At 39.5% G+C, this 15,667-nt stretch overlaps 1 long non-coding RNA gene across 2 annotated transcripts; it reads right to left on the reverse strand.

Annotated features, from left to right (window-relative positions):
- Positions 1 to 12,653: 12,653 nt before the first annotated feature.
- Positions 12,654 to 15,049, reverse strand: LOC148865404 (uncharacterized). 2 transcript variants are annotated; one of them, XR_016110551.1, is made up of 3 exons: positions 14,016 to 15,049; positions 13,689 to 13,931; positions 12,654 to 13,588 (listed from the first exon to the last, which is right to left on the reverse strand). It is a non-coding gene; the product is annotated as an uncharacterized LOC148865404 (long non-coding RNA). The 2 variants fall into 2 exon arrangements; XR_016110552.1 differs by having other exon boundaries at positions 14,020 to 14,919.
- Positions 15,050 to 15,667: the final 618 nt, after the last annotated feature.

The following is a 15,667-nucleotide window of genomic DNA, read 5'->3' on the forward strand; positions in this document are numbered from 1 at the left end:
CTTTTTAAAACTGGGCCTTTACAGGTTGGGCCGAATTAACCATTTAATTAAATATCAATCCTTAGGCCCATTAGTGGGAAAATTAGGGTTGGCTTTTAGCCTTGATTAAAACCTAGATTTGGTCCAAATAGTTTGAACCAATCTTGGTTCGAATGGGTCTAGGGTTTGATCTTTAATTAAATCCTTAATTCAAGATAATAATCTGAAATTAAATAACTAATAAAAGAAAATCAATAATCAGTTAATCAGGGTTGTTCGCACACTCCATCCTGCAAAACAGAGGTTAGATCACAGATTGCAGTTTCTCAAACTGTAAATCACAGATATCAAATCTCCCATATGCGAAATCTCCTTCTCTGTGCCACCATCTTTGATCCAAATTAATAAATAAATAGAAATCCTATTTCTATTAATTATTACATTAGATCGAATGCCTATACATTGAGTATAAAACTAAAAAAAAATTATTTACAGGCCAAATGTAATAAATAAATTTAATAAACTGCAAATCTTGTAGTTCTCCTTGCGCAAACCAAGAATTCGATCTCCTCTTGTACGAACAGCCCATAAATCAAGAAAATTATAAAGAACTATTCTAAATAATAATCAATTTTTTTTTAAAATTTATTTCAGATTATTTGCCCATCTGTTTTGGGAACAAATTTCCCAAAACCCATATCTGTGCAAATTGGGTTGAACGCCTTCTCCCTATTTACGCAGGTTCAAATCTAAAACAGAATGGTTCAAGATTTGAACCATGGCTCTGATACCACCGAAAGGATAGGAAATCCATCACATGGACGCCCAAGATTGCGGAATAAAGGGGGCAAATTTCAAAAAATTTTCTCTTCTTTCAACTGGAAATCGAATTCCCTATTTAGAAAATCATATTTTCAAGGATCACTCTTGAACCATAAACTGAACCAGATTTGAACCAAAAGGAGTAGGGAGAGATAATACCTGATACAGAGAAATAATATCTCTCAATGGAGGTGTTCACGCCCAAGGTAGGATCCAAATCTGCTCCCACTAAAGATGGCGTAGTGCAGGGTGGAGCAGAATCAGTAGTGTTCTTCCAAAAGAACTTGATCCTTCTCAAGAATTACCTGGATGGCTTGTGAATACAATTCCCACCAATCTTTTCTCCAAAAGATTGGAATCAAGATCCAATCTTGATTTCTCCCAAGGAATGAAGATCGAACTGCTGTAGGCGGCGGCTACAGGAAGGAGGCGGCTTGAGAGTATTTGCAGGAAGCAGAATTCTCTCTTCTGTGATTTCAGCTCTGAAGACAAGACTATCTGTTGCTGATGATTGTGTGTCTAAAGGCTGTTCGTATGGTGGAGATTGAAATCTTTATTGGCGCAAAGAATTTGCACACCCTGCTGCATTATACTATTCAATTCAGTCTATAAATATATATATTTTTTTATTTTTAGATGGAATGTATAGGATTTATTCTAATGTAATTAATAGAAAATTAGGTTTTTTCTATTTTTTTCATTAGAAGAACTATTGGAAGCACATGAAGGAGAAGATTTTGCAGAACCAAATTCAGTTATCTGTCATTTGCAGATTTGGAATCTACGATGTACGAACTAACTTTTTTCTTGCAGGATTGCAGCCACACGAACAACCCTCTGATTCTTGATTGTCTTTTATCAGCTTTAATTAAATTTCAGATCGTTTTCTTGATTTGGATCTTGCAATAGACACCAAACCCTAGGCCGATATGACCCAAATTGGACCAAATTTGTGGTTCAATAGGGTTTGTTCTCAGCCCTAAATTTTGATTATGGGCCATGGGTTTGATGGACCATTACAAGATCTAATTCGGCCCACTCGTATAAAACCCAGTTTTGTTAGGTTGAAACTGCATTAGCCCAAATCAACACAAATGCTATATGGGCCAAACTGCATTTTGCAGTTTAGCCTGTATACCTAGATAATCTTATATGATAATGTTATGGGCTATAAATGGGCTGATATTGTTTTAACCTAATTAATTAGGGTTTTATTGTTTATGTGATTGATTGGATCAATTGTCATGCATGTGGATGTGTATGATATATGATGTGCTATGTACATGGGCCATAAGCACTTGGCCTATGTTCATTCGTTAGTGGCTCTCTGTGCACACCATGGCTGAATGCACATCATTTCCATGGTGTCCTTAAGATCATTGGATGATCTCCCTTCCTGATGGGCCCTACTTCAGCTTCCTCCCCAAGAGGAACTGTGCGGAACCTTAACCCGTTTAGGGATCAACTACATCTGATTTTGAGAAAGTCAGTGGGAGCCACTTTGGTTTGACCAAAATAAGAATTAAGGCATAATTACTTGTTCCCTCCAGCAAAATATAAGTGCATATGATAGGGAGATTCATATGATGAACTCTCTAAAGGCCTTCCATCATTAGCATGAAGATGAACTTATCAGTAACAAGGAGATGCACCAGAAAATTAGGCTATCCATTTGCTGGTGAGTCTATTGGATTGTTTCATAAGATGATAGGGGCACCATAGACCAATGTGGGAGGGGCCTATCCTAGACTCTCTCATGGTACCTTGGTATTTATGAATATGATGGGTAAGCACTTACTGAACAGAAAGGTTTAACCTAAAATGACAATGAACCTTATCTGACTGAGGCCAAAGGGAAAGCTCATAAGATGAGTGGATACGATCCTTTACAGAAGGTGGTGGGGTTATGCAGCTGAAACAGTTGGCTCCATGCACTGTATGTGGTTTCCCACATTTCCAGAGACATACACCGCAGTCTCCATCATTGAGATGGGAGGGAAATATCAGAGATGAATAAATGGAAATGGAACATAGATTAAAAGCCATTTCTATATAGTTAACATGAATCAATTTTAGTTGTAGACTAATAATCTGCTTTGCCTTTATCAAAAATGGCAAATGGACAGTTCGCCAAATTATTGGACGACAACAAGCTTAAGGGCCCAAACTATACTGACTGGTTCAGTAACCTTATGCTGGTATTAATGCCCGAGAAATTGGACAAGGTTGCTAATAACCTTGCTTCGGATCGTCCGGGTGATAGGGTTTCTGAGGCCCATAAAAATGAATATCAAGAATGGAAAGAGAAGAACTCTCTTGCCTAGTGCTACATCATAGCCTCCCTCGATAATCCGATACAGAGACAGTTCGATCAGATTGAAGTGTCCAAGGATATCCTAGATAGTTTGAGGACAATGTATGAAGAGCATAATCGTTCTACTCGATAGAAGGTCCTAAAGCTATTTATGACCACTAAAATTACTAATGGCCAAATGGTTCATGACCATTGTCTAAAGATGATGGGCTACATCAATGAACTGGAGGCTCTTGGTTTAGGGCTTGATCCTGTCACCAAAGTTGATGCCATTCTAAATTCCTTGCCTCCCTCATTCAATCAGTTTATCATAAATTATAACATAAATAAGCTAAATGTTAGCCTTTAGGAAATCAACAATATGTTGTAGAGAGCTGAAGAACGGATTAAGAAGGACAAACCGATATCTATGTTTGTTGAAGGTGGCAATTTGGGTAAGAAAAAGAGGAGGGCAAAGAAAAAGCCTCAGAAAAAGGTTAGCAAGCCTAAAAGGGAAAAGAAGGACAAGTTATCGGATGTCTATCACTTTTGCAAATAGACCGGCCACTGGAAGAGGAATTCTCCTCAGTACTTGGAGACCAAGAAACAAGGTAATTTCAAATCTTTTTGTCATAGAGACCAATTTGTTGGTCACTTCTGCTTCCTGGTGTATTGACTTTGGAGCTTCTACTCATGCATGTAACACATTGCAGGGGTTTAGGACAAGTAGAAGACTAAGTGATGGAGAAGTTATGCTCTATTTGGGGATTTCTACAATAGTTACAACTACAACCATAGGAACTGTAGAATTAGTTTTTAGAGAAGGATTCATTGTACTTAAAGATTGTCTTTATGTACCTACACTTAGAAGTTTCAAAATTGTGCATGGATGGTTATTTTTATTTTGTTCAGTAATGTGATTACTATTAAACAGAATAACAAATTTCTCACATATGGAGAACTTGAGAATGGTCTCTATGTTCTCCATCCTTCTCGGAAACAAACTTAACCAAAACTACATTAGAAATAATCCCCAAGAAGAGAACAAATGAAACAGTTAACCTTACGTGCCTGTGGCATTACTGACTTGGTCACATTAACATAGATCGTATCACAAGGTTTGTAAATGATGGTCCTTTAGATTTTTTAACTGTATAAGATCTTCCAACCTGTGAACCTTGCCTTTAGGGTTAGATGGCGAAACGACCATTTGCAGGTAAGCCTGAAAGGTCTACAGGCACGCTTGACCTAGTACACACTGATGTATGTGATCCCCTAAATGTTAGGACATGTAATTAGCACGTTTATTTCATAACTTTACCGATGATCATTCACGGTATGGTTGCATATACCTAATGAGACAGAAGTCTGAATCCTTTGAAATGTTCAAAGAGTTCAAGAAAGAGGTCAAGAAACAATTGGGGAGACAAATCGAAGTCCTTCGATCAGATTGAGAAGGTGAATATCTCTCTGATGAATTCAGGGACTACTTAAGGGATAATGGGATTGTTTCATAGTTATCTCCTCTTGCTACACCACAATTAAATGGTGTGTCAAAGAGGAGGAACCAGACTTTATTGGATATGGTCTAATCATTTCTCATACACTCGAAATTACCTACATTCTTTTGGGGGTACGCATTAGAAACTGCGATATATGTGCTGAACCAGGTTCCAACCAAATCCATTCCTAATACTCCATATGAGCTATGGACCAGTAAAAAACCAAGTGTAAGACCCATGAAGATTTGGGGTTGTCTAGCATATGTTAAAAGAACAAGTGCTGACAAATTGAAATACAAGACCAGCCATTGCCTATTTGTAGGCTACCCCAAAGGCTCTATAGGATATTTATTCTATGACCCAAAAAACCCAAAGATGTTTTGTAGTCAAAATGCCAATTTCTTGGAAGAAGATTACATCCTAAACAATCATCATCATCAAGTTGTTCTTGATGAGGAGTGCTCAGGAGTAGTGGGAGATGTCCCACAAGCTCTAGATAATAACCAACCTAGGAGATCTACCCAGGTATCTAGGCCTCTAGTTTGTTATGGCTATGATCAAGAAAGTTACTTGATGGAAGCCATGAACAATGAAAACGATCCCATGACTTATATAGAAGCTATGTTGGACATAGATTCCTTGAACTGGTAGACGCCATGGGAGCCGAGATGGACTTAATGAAGACCAATGGAGTGTAGGCTCTCGTAGATTCGCCCCATGGGGTAAAAGTAATTGGTTGCAAATGGATCTATAAGAGAAAGAGGGGCCCCGATGGTAAGGTTGAGACTTACAAGGCTCATCTTGTGGAGAAAAGGTACACTTAGAAAGAGGGAATTGACAATGAGGAAACATTTTCTCTTGTGGCAATGCTTAAATCCATTAGGATCCTGTTAGTTGTAGCAGCACACCATGATTATGAGATTTGGAAAATGGTTGTCAAAACCGCATTCCTGAATGGAGATCTTACTGAAGATATCTACATGCAGCAACCGTAAGGACTCATAGATATAGGTCAAGAACACATGGTGTGTAAACAAAAATTGATCATATATGGACTTAAGCAAGCTTCTATGAGCTGGAATATCCGATTTGACTCTACTATCAAACATTTTGACTTTAAGCATAATCTGGATGAGCCCTGTGTTTATAGGAAGACAGTGGGAGATAAAGTTACATTCTTGGTTCTGTATGTAGATGACATTCTACTCATTGGGAATGATGTAGGAATGTTAACTATGGTGAAAGTATGACTTTCACAGCAATTCTCCATGGAAGAATTTGGAGAAGCCTCTTATTTCTTGGGTCTTCGACTCTATAGTGATAGATCGAAGAGGATAATAGGACTATCCTAGTCTACTTACATTGACAAAAATTGTCAAGAGATATATAATGGAGAACTCTAAGAAATGAAATGTTCCTTTCAGGCATGGTGTCACTCTCTCCGAGGGTATGTCTTCCAAGACTCCCGAGGAGATTGAGGGCATGAGAGTGGTAAGTAGATACCAGTCTAATCCAGGACAATAGCACTAGATAGCTGTAAAAAACATACATAAGTACCTTTGAAGGACCAAAGGGTTTTGTCTGGTATTCGATGGTAGTTCACTACAGATCCTAGGGTATATCGATGCCAATTTTTAGTTAGATCTAGATGATAAAAAATCTACATCTAGTTATATATTCACGATGGGGTCCTCTATATTAAGAAAAATAGTCCACAACCCAAGCCAAGCACAATGTTGTAAGTGATGCTGCCTAATGAATGAAGTTGTTCATTCTAGAATTAGGAATTTAGCACATCACCCATTTCACTGTTGTGTGACAACACTGAATCTATGAGAGATAGTTGTTCAGAAGGTAGCATCAACGAAGAATGTGGTAGACCCATTGACTAAGCCACTGACACAGAAAGTGTTTGAGAAACAGGTGGATAGTTTGGGATTGAGGCTCATATTCGATTGGACCTAAGTGCAAGTGGGAACAATTAGACAGTGTATGCCCTTAGCTCAAACTAGATTGATGTACTGGTGCATTTATTGTAAATGAATAAAGTATATATTTGATTCTTGTTATATTGGTGTGTATCTGTGTAATACGCTTAAACTGAACACTTATAAGACTTGTGTTAGTTTAGAATCCTTACAGCCGTTGGATAGATCTGGGGAGATTTGTTCTACCAAGGTTGACAATGATGTGCCACCAAGTGGGTTAGGGAGGTTTGTCTCAACTGCCAGGGACAGGAGACAATGATGTGCCACCAAGGTTGACAATTCTTGAAACCCTGAACCAGACCAAATTCCAGAATTGCCCTGGACCTTAGAGATAGATGGGTAAAACTATAATGTTACACCTGACCCCTAGTGATGAGAATAAAAATTATCATATTTTTATCCTTCAATATTCAGTCTTTTATACTTAATTAGTACCTTATTGGACTCACTATTCTTGTATTTCGATTTAGGGCAAGCAAGAAGGCGACAGGAGGGAAATAAGGCTAATCGGATGATTTTTGTACAGTTTTGGCACCATTCAGTAATCTGGGCATAACTCTCACATCCAGACTCCGGTTGGGGTGATTCAAGATGCACTGGAAAGATAAGGGAGTACTCCACAACTTTCTGTTCTAGAGTTTGATAGAATCTGTCTGAATCGGGGTAAAAAATGGGCCCAAAGTCGAAGCAAATTCGCAAAGAAGCCCAGTTCACAGCTGAAGCTCAATTTGCAGGAAAACCTTGTAGCAGCCCACTTTATTAAAGAAGCCCAACTCGAATTCAAGAATAAAGAGTCTTATCAGATTTAAATTTCAAATGTAATCCTACAAAGATAAGGAAGATTGAGATTACTAGATAAGAGATAGGATAGGATTAGGTCAAAATTAATTAGGACTTTCTAGTTTTGAGAATGAACTCCTACAAGGAGTTAGAAACAGCCCCTCCTCCTAAAGCTATATAAAGGGGGGGGGGGGACAAGCTTTAGGCATCACTCAATCAATCCATCTTGTAAGCAAAGCAAGAAGGAGAAAAAGAGAAAGGCAGTGACAAGGAGATGACAACCATGAGTGGCTAAGCTTCTCTTTTCTGATTCAAGGGGAATTTTTGGTTCAATTGTGTCACAGTGAGGTTACGTGCTTAATTTAAATTCTTGCTTTTAATTCAAGTATTTGTTTATTCTTGTGCATATTTTATGGAAGTTGATGTTGATTAATCTGACAAATTAATTAATATTGATCTTCCTACGGCTATCCATGATTTGGTGATCCGTAATTGTCATGAATAGTGGTACAAGTAGCAATTAGGTCAATATCTTTGTGGGTCAATTGTTCGTGATAGCCTTTGACCAATGTGTTGGCATGTTTTAACCTAAAGGGAATAAACAAAACACGATTTAATAATTGCAACTATCTTAATTATTTTTATTTTGGTTTAACTGCTTTCATAAAATTTATTGCTATCATTAATTGATATGGAATGCTATCGTGCCCAGTCGGTTAATGATAAGTATTGATTAAATGTTGGGTTTGGTCAACTAAACTAGGAAGGTATAAGGTTTATTATGGTTATCCTAATAAACCTAAAAGTTAAATGCTTGAATTGCAAGATTGCTATTTTTAGACTAGGATCGGTGATCAATTGACTCAAATTGAACCTTTGGATCAGAGTTTGGTAAGATTAAAACTTTCCTTATTAATTGTTATTTGCTATTTTGTGTTAATAGTTTAGAAATTTAATTATTTGAAATTCCCACTCTTTAAATTGTGCATTTGGCTAAGAAATTAATTACTGGCTCCCTGTGGGATTCGACCTGGTACCACTGTTACTATAATTTTACTTGTAGAGTGGGACTAGAATTAAATCTGAGGGCTTCGACAGCCCATCAAAATTTTGGCCCCATTGCCGGGGAGCTATTTTAATTTCTTAACTTTGTGCCTTCCGTTTGTGCTAACCTCTTTTGTTTTATGACTCGTTCTTTTCAAAAGGTGAAATGGAATATATTCCTGAAATTGAGAGGAGAACCCATCATTTGAGAAGGGAGGCTAAGAAAAGGAAGGATCGTTCACCTCCAAGGGTGAATTTCGATATTGACTTGACAACTTGTGATAGAGCTATTTTTGAAGAAGAAGAAGAGATGGCTGATAGAGAAAGAACACTAAGGGATTTAGCTGCACCAATCCCGAATCAACATCCTCTGTGCATAGTATATCTTACTCTTGAGGTAGCTTTTGAACTTAAATTAGGTTTAATTCAATTGCATCCTATTTTTCATGTTTTTCCAGGCGAGGACCCTCACAAGCATCTTAAAGAGTTCTATGTTGTCTGTTCAAGCATGAAACCATAGGGTATGACTGAGGAACAGGTAAAACTGATAGCTTTTCCTTTTACTTTATGAGATAAGGCAAATGACTGGTTATATATTCTTCCTCCTGGTTCAATATGTACATGGGGTGAGATGAATAGGGTGTTTTTAGTTAAGTATTTCCCTGCATCATGAGCTACAAATATTAGAAAGGAGATTTGTGGGGTAAAGCAGTCTAGTGATGAGACACTATATGAGTATTGGGAAAAGTTCAAACAACTCTACGCTAGCAGTCCACACCACCAAATACCTGAGCAGCTCTTAATCCAATACTTCTACGAATGACTCCAATCTATGGATAAGAGTATGGTAGATGCAGCTAGTGGAGGAGCCTTAGTATACAAAACACCTGAGGCGGCTTGGCAATTGATCTCCAACATGGCAGAGAACTCTCAACAATTTAGGGCAAGAACAGATGGAGCTATTAGACGTGTTAATGAGGTAAGCCATTATAATCTGGAAAGTCAAATTTCTGATCTAGCTGCTTTGGTTCGTCAATTGGCTGCAAGGCAATTAAGAACGACTAAGGTTTGTGGCATATGCTCAATTCCTGGGCATCCTACGGACATGTGCCCATCATTACAAGATGATTCAATGCAACAAGTCAATGCCGTAGGGGGATTTCCTATCCAACCTCAACGCAAATATGATCCCTATTCTAACTATTACAATCCTGGGTGGAGGGATCATCCCAATTTGAGCTATGGAAATCAAGGAGGGCCACAGAGATTCTAGCCTCAAGCTTTCAACAGACAACCTCCAATTCCAGCACTTACCCAAGCCCAAAATCAACCCTCAAGTTCAGGTATGTCTTTAGATGAGATAGTTAAGGCTCTAGTGACTAACACTCAACAATTCCAACAGGAAACAAGGGCTAGCATCTAGAACTTAGGGAACCAAATCAGTCAATTTGCTACTTCTATTAGCAAGTTGGAGGCGCAAAACTTTGGAAAATTACCATCACAGACGATGGTCAATCCCAAGGAGAGTGCTAGTGCAATGGTACTGAGAAGTGGGAAGGAATTGCAGTCACAACTTACTTCACCAAAGAAAGTGGATGAAGAGCAGAAAGAAGAGGAAGAACAAGATCCACCTGAGAGTTCCAATAAGGTAAAACCTAATTCCTCTTTACCTAAGATTTCTAATGCCATTGTGCCACCTTTTTCTAGTAGGTTGGAAAAATAAAAAAAAGAAGAGTACGAGCAAGAAGTTTTGGAGAACTTTAGGAAGGTGGAGATAAATAATCCTTTGTTAGATGCCATCAAGCAAATACCAAAATACGCAAAATTTCTGAAGGAGCTATGCACTAACAAAAGGAAGCTGAGAGGTGATGAAAAGATAAGGGTTGGGGAGAATGTATCAACTGTCATCAAGAGAACCTTGCCAGAAAAGTGTGTTGATCCAGGTATGTTTACTTTACCTTGCATGATTGGCAAGAAAAGAATTAAGCGTGCCATGCTAGATTTAAGTGCATTTATTAATGTCATGCCATACTCAATCTATTGTGCTTTGAATTTGGGTCCATTGAAGGAGACTAGGGTAGTCATTCAATTAGCTGACCATTCTAACGCTTACCCTAAGGGGATTGTTGAAGATGTTTTGGTGCAGGTTAATGACCTCATATTTCTAGCTGATTTTTACATCTTGAAGATGGAGGAAGACACTATCACAAATTCAGCTCCACTTCTATTAGGTAGGCCATTTATGAAAGCGGTCAAAACCAAAATAGATGTGGATGAGGGTACTCTCTCCGTCGAGTTTGACGGCAAGATTGTTAAATTTAAAATTTTTGAAGCAATGAAGTACCCCAATGAATGTCATTCAATCTATTCAGTTGATATTGTTGAGGAAATTTTTGAAGAAAAAGATATGAATGAGGAGCTCGAATTGAGTGCACAATTGGATCTGAAGGAAGAGTTAGATTCATCCTATGAAGCTTTGGAGCCAATATTGGAGTCAAGGTTAACAAATTTTAATATTCCATCATCGTTTTCTCATAAGAAATTGTTACCCTCTGTTTTGCAAGCCCCTATTCCAGATTTGAACCCACCCATGATGGTTGAAAGAGGAAGACACTAGAAGTTGCAACTACAAAAGTTAGAGGATCCGATTTATGATGATTAAAAATAGAAAAGTTTGTTTTTTTTCTTTTTCTTCTTGTTTTTGCATCTATAGTTTAGTTATTTTTCCCTTTTTCTTTACATTTCAACAATGCATAGATTAAATGTGTGTGTGGGGGGGGGGGAGTATAGGATTGACTGATGAATGAGTCGTGTATGGCTTGGTTGTGTTGATTTAATGGTTCACAATATTTAACTTAGAATATTTGTGGAAAAAGATGAAGGAGAGTTGAGTTTATAAAATCGGTAGGATAGTTAGTTTGTTCTTGTTCTATATTTGCTTGAATTTTGTCTTGCCCGAGGAAAGGCAAGGTTTAAGTGTGGGGGGATTTGATGAGAATAAAAATTATCATATTTTTATCCCTCAATATTCAGTCTTTTATACTTAATTAGTACCTAATTGGACTCACTATTCTTGTATTTCGATTTAGGGCAAGCAAGAAGGTGACAGGAGGGAAACAAGGCTAATCGGATGATTTTTTCATAGTTTCGGCACCATTCAGTAATCTGGGAATAACTCTCACATAAGGACTCCGATTGGAATGATTCAAGATGCACCGGAAAAAAAAAAGGAGAACACGACTTTCATGTTCTGGAGTTTGACAGAATCTATCTGAATCGGGGTCAAAATTGGGCCCAAAGTTGAAGTAAATTTGCAAAGAAGACCAGTTCACAACTGAAGCCCAATTCGTAGGAAAACCTTGTAGCAACCCACTTTATTAAAGAAGCCCAACTCGAATTCAAGAATAAAGAGTCTTATCAGATTTAAATTTCAAATGTAATCCTACAAAATTAAGGAAGATTGAGATTACTATATAAGAGATAGGATAGGATTAGATCAAAACTAATTAGGACTTTCTATTTTTGAGAATGAACTCCTACAAGGAGTTGGAAACAACCCCTCCTCCTAAAGCTATATAAGGGGGGGGGGGGGGGGAGGGCGAACTAGCTTTAGGCATCACTCAACCAATCCATTTTGGAAGCAAAGCAAAAAGGAGAAAAAGAGAAAGGCGACGACAAGGAGAGGACAACCATGAGTGGCTGAGCTTCTCTTTTCTGATTCAAGGGGAATTTTTGGTTCAATTGTGTCACCATGAGGTTTTGTGCTTAATTTAAATTCTTGCCTTTAATTCAAGTATTTGTTTATTCTTGTGCATATTTTTATGGAAGTTGATGTTGATTAATCTGACAAATTAATTAATATTGATCTTCCTACGGCTATCCATGATTCGGTGATTTGTAATTGTCATGAATAGTGGTACAAGTAGCAATTAGGTCAATATCTTTGTGGGTCAATTGTTTGTGACAGCCTTTGACCAATGTGTTGGCATGTTTTAACCTAAAGGGAATAAACAAAACAAGATTTAATAATTGCAACTATCTCAATTATTTTTGTTTAGGTTTAACTGCTTTCATAAAATCTATTATTATCATTATTAATTGATATGGAACGCTATCGTACCCAGTCGGTTAATGATAAGTGTTGATTGAATGTTGGGTTTGGTCAACTAAACTAGGAAGGTATAAGGTTTATTATGGCTATCCTAATAAACCTAAATGTTAAATTTCTGAATTGCAAGATTGCTATTTTTAGCCTAGAATCGGTGATCAATTGACTCAAATTGAACCTTTAGATCAGAGTTTGATAAGATTGAAATTTTCCTTGTTAAACAAAACAAGTCATTCTGTGGTATGTCCCGGTTTGCCTTCCAAAAGGCATGCACTAATATCACGACTTGTCGCTCCACCTGATCCTTGAAGAAACCAATCGAGGAACATGCCCGACATGCCTCCAACCAGCAGGAAAAATCAGCCCAGGATAGCTCTTCTAGTGGGTGACACATCATGCAACTCATCAGAGTAGCAACACTATTAAGGGAAGGACCCACAACGGTCGGATGCAGATTTCCATTCGGCAACCACTCCGCACGGATCACAGTTGATAAAAACTAAGCAACCGCACTAGAGATGTTGTACTGCATTTCTTTACCTTGAACACGCACAGGATCGACCACAGGGAAATGCAATGGTGGGAGACGGTGCTTGTCGTGGTATCCCAATAATTCCTGCTATATCTGGGTTAGTTCCTCCTCGTAGGTTAACTCCTCTAGAGGGAAGACAAATTTTGGCTCCGCGTCCTCATCCCCTGAATGACCTTCCAAGTCCCTCGAGACTTCAGGTGCCACAATCTCATTGCGAGCAGGCTGTGACGGGGCGTCCCCGGAAGAATTGCCAACCGCATCAGAGGACCAAGTCTCTACAGAGATTCTCCCTCCGTCATCCCTAGATACGTTCGCATCAGTGGCAAGTTCCTCATGTTGTCTTGCTGCCTCCGGCTTGGTTTTCGGTTGACTGGCCTGGCACACCTCCTAGACATTGGAGTGCATCGCGTTGTCGCCACCTCCGGTGCCCCCAACCACCGTGGGTTCAGCCGTGGGGGGCCGCATTGCCCACAGATCCTCGACTAGATGCCTGAAGAAGGGTGTCCTTGGCACCCCGACTGGAAACTTAGAGAAGAAGGCCTGCGATAAAGCCATACCCAAACAATCAGAACACCGAGAGCAATCATGAGCCAAACAAAAAAAAAAAACAAACAAATAGTGAAATCTATCAACGACTCACCTGTGGATCTACCTTGTCCTCATCAGACTGGGCTTCATCACAATCGACCCGCCTCAAAATAAAAGACTGTTTTACAGTTACTCTTTGCAATACACAATAGACATAGCAAGCTACAATCATGATGTAAACCTAGATACTCAGTAAGCCAGTCCCGACCGAGGGTGCAACCGGAGCCTCCATCGGCTATTTCGGAGGAATCGCCATAACGTTCGCGATGGCCTGATCACCTTCATTCTCGTCAGGCTGCAACAGAAGCAGAAAACAAAGAAAGAATTAGCACAGTCTCGCTTCATCATAGCCCATAAAGAAACACAAAGCATAACTTACATACGCTTAACGAATCGTCATCCCCGAAGCCTCGCTTTTGGCGAGGGGGGGCTTTCCTTTTCATTCGCAAGCTGGAAAACCGAACTATGGCACCCCCGGGCGATGATGATGCAAGGTCTAACTCTACCGGCTTCACCACTGGATCAATCCCCTCCACAAGGACCGTTGTCGGAATTCCCTGATCATCCGTAGGTACATGCAATGAGGCAACAACTGGAGGTTCTAGCACTGGACTAAACTGTGGAGGGCGGGGCGTCCTCACACACCTTAACCTTTTCGTAGTAGGGGGATGACTACTTTCCCCCTCTTCCAATACCAGAGGCTCCTTACTGCATTTGGACCCAAGCATCTATGACGACTGCGGCACGACAAGGGTTGGAATGGCACCCCGATTGGTAGCATGACTCTCAGGAGGGGCCAAGAATGATGGAGCTCAGAGGTCTTCCTGACTACCTCTTGGAAACCCTCGAACAAAGCACAAAGATAAGAGACAATTGCAGGGCTCTGCACCTTGGTACTCTGGACAAGCCTACAACAGGGAAATGTGCACCCCCCGGAAAAGTGTGGTTGTGCCACCGAGTCTAGAAAACGTTCTCCCTTGATGACCACAGAAACTGGCCACCCAAGCCATCATAGCCGAACTGACGCATTACCCGATCGGAGTGGTAAATGGCCAGCTGCGCCTCACCGTTGTGATCGAGATAAACCACCACACCCGGCCACGCGACTAATTGCACTATACCCATAGTAGGACTATCGACATCCAAAGCACACTGTTGGTCTGCGTCAACAGGAATAGGCACGCCAGCACAAAATGTGAGGGCATTATGAATCGGGTGAGCGTAGGTCCAGTGATGCCAACCTCACACTAATTTCAGCCATTTTGAAGCTCTTGTGACAATCGGCTTGCAGTCATCATTTCCCCCTACACAGCTTAAAAGCCTTGTCCTCAAATTCGTCCCTATGCAATGTCGCCACAGGTACCCGGAAACAGGTAAGCGAGCGCGGAGTAACCGTGAGGTTGAAACTCTCACACAGATACATCCACAGAAATGGTGCACATATATAGCTGACACACCTTTTGTAGCTCAGATCTACCAACTACTGCATAGTGTCATCCATCTACGCATAGAGATACCCAACGAACATCGAGGCCATGGGAAGCTGGTGCCCAGACGCGGCAAGCATAGCAAGTGACACCAAGGACATTGGTAGACAATAGTCTAGGGGACCAAGAAAGAGGAATCGAAAAGCGACATAAAGAACGAAGGCCACCAAATGGCACTGACTATCCGTGGTCAAGTGACAGCGAGGTAGTTGGTGTATCGGAAGCATGTCGTTAATCACTTTGGAACACTAGTTTAAACATTTATAATTTTTTTTCGATTCTCAAATAATTACAAAATGTAGTAATTTGGTGAAAATGGGTCGTATCCACAGGGAAGCGAGCGAAAAATTATTACATACTCAAATCCGAACAAAAGAACACAAGAGGGAAGTGCAAAATTATAAAAATTATGTAATTAAACTAAGGAAAATATAAAATTCAAATAGTATTGAAAGTTAAATGTGTAGAAACAAAAATAAATTAACAAAAGAAACAAAATATAAATCTGTAATTTGATCAGAGGTAGCAGTCTCCGGATCTCTCA

The sequence above is a fragment of the Nelumbo lutea genome, chromosome 3, assembly GCF_056320005.1.
Source record: "Nelumbo lutea isolate HS-2025 chromosome 3, American lotus-T2T, whole genome shotgun sequence".
NCBI lineage: Eukaryota > Viridiplantae > Streptophyta > Magnoliopsida > Proteales > Nelumbonaceae > Nelumbo > Nelumbo lutea.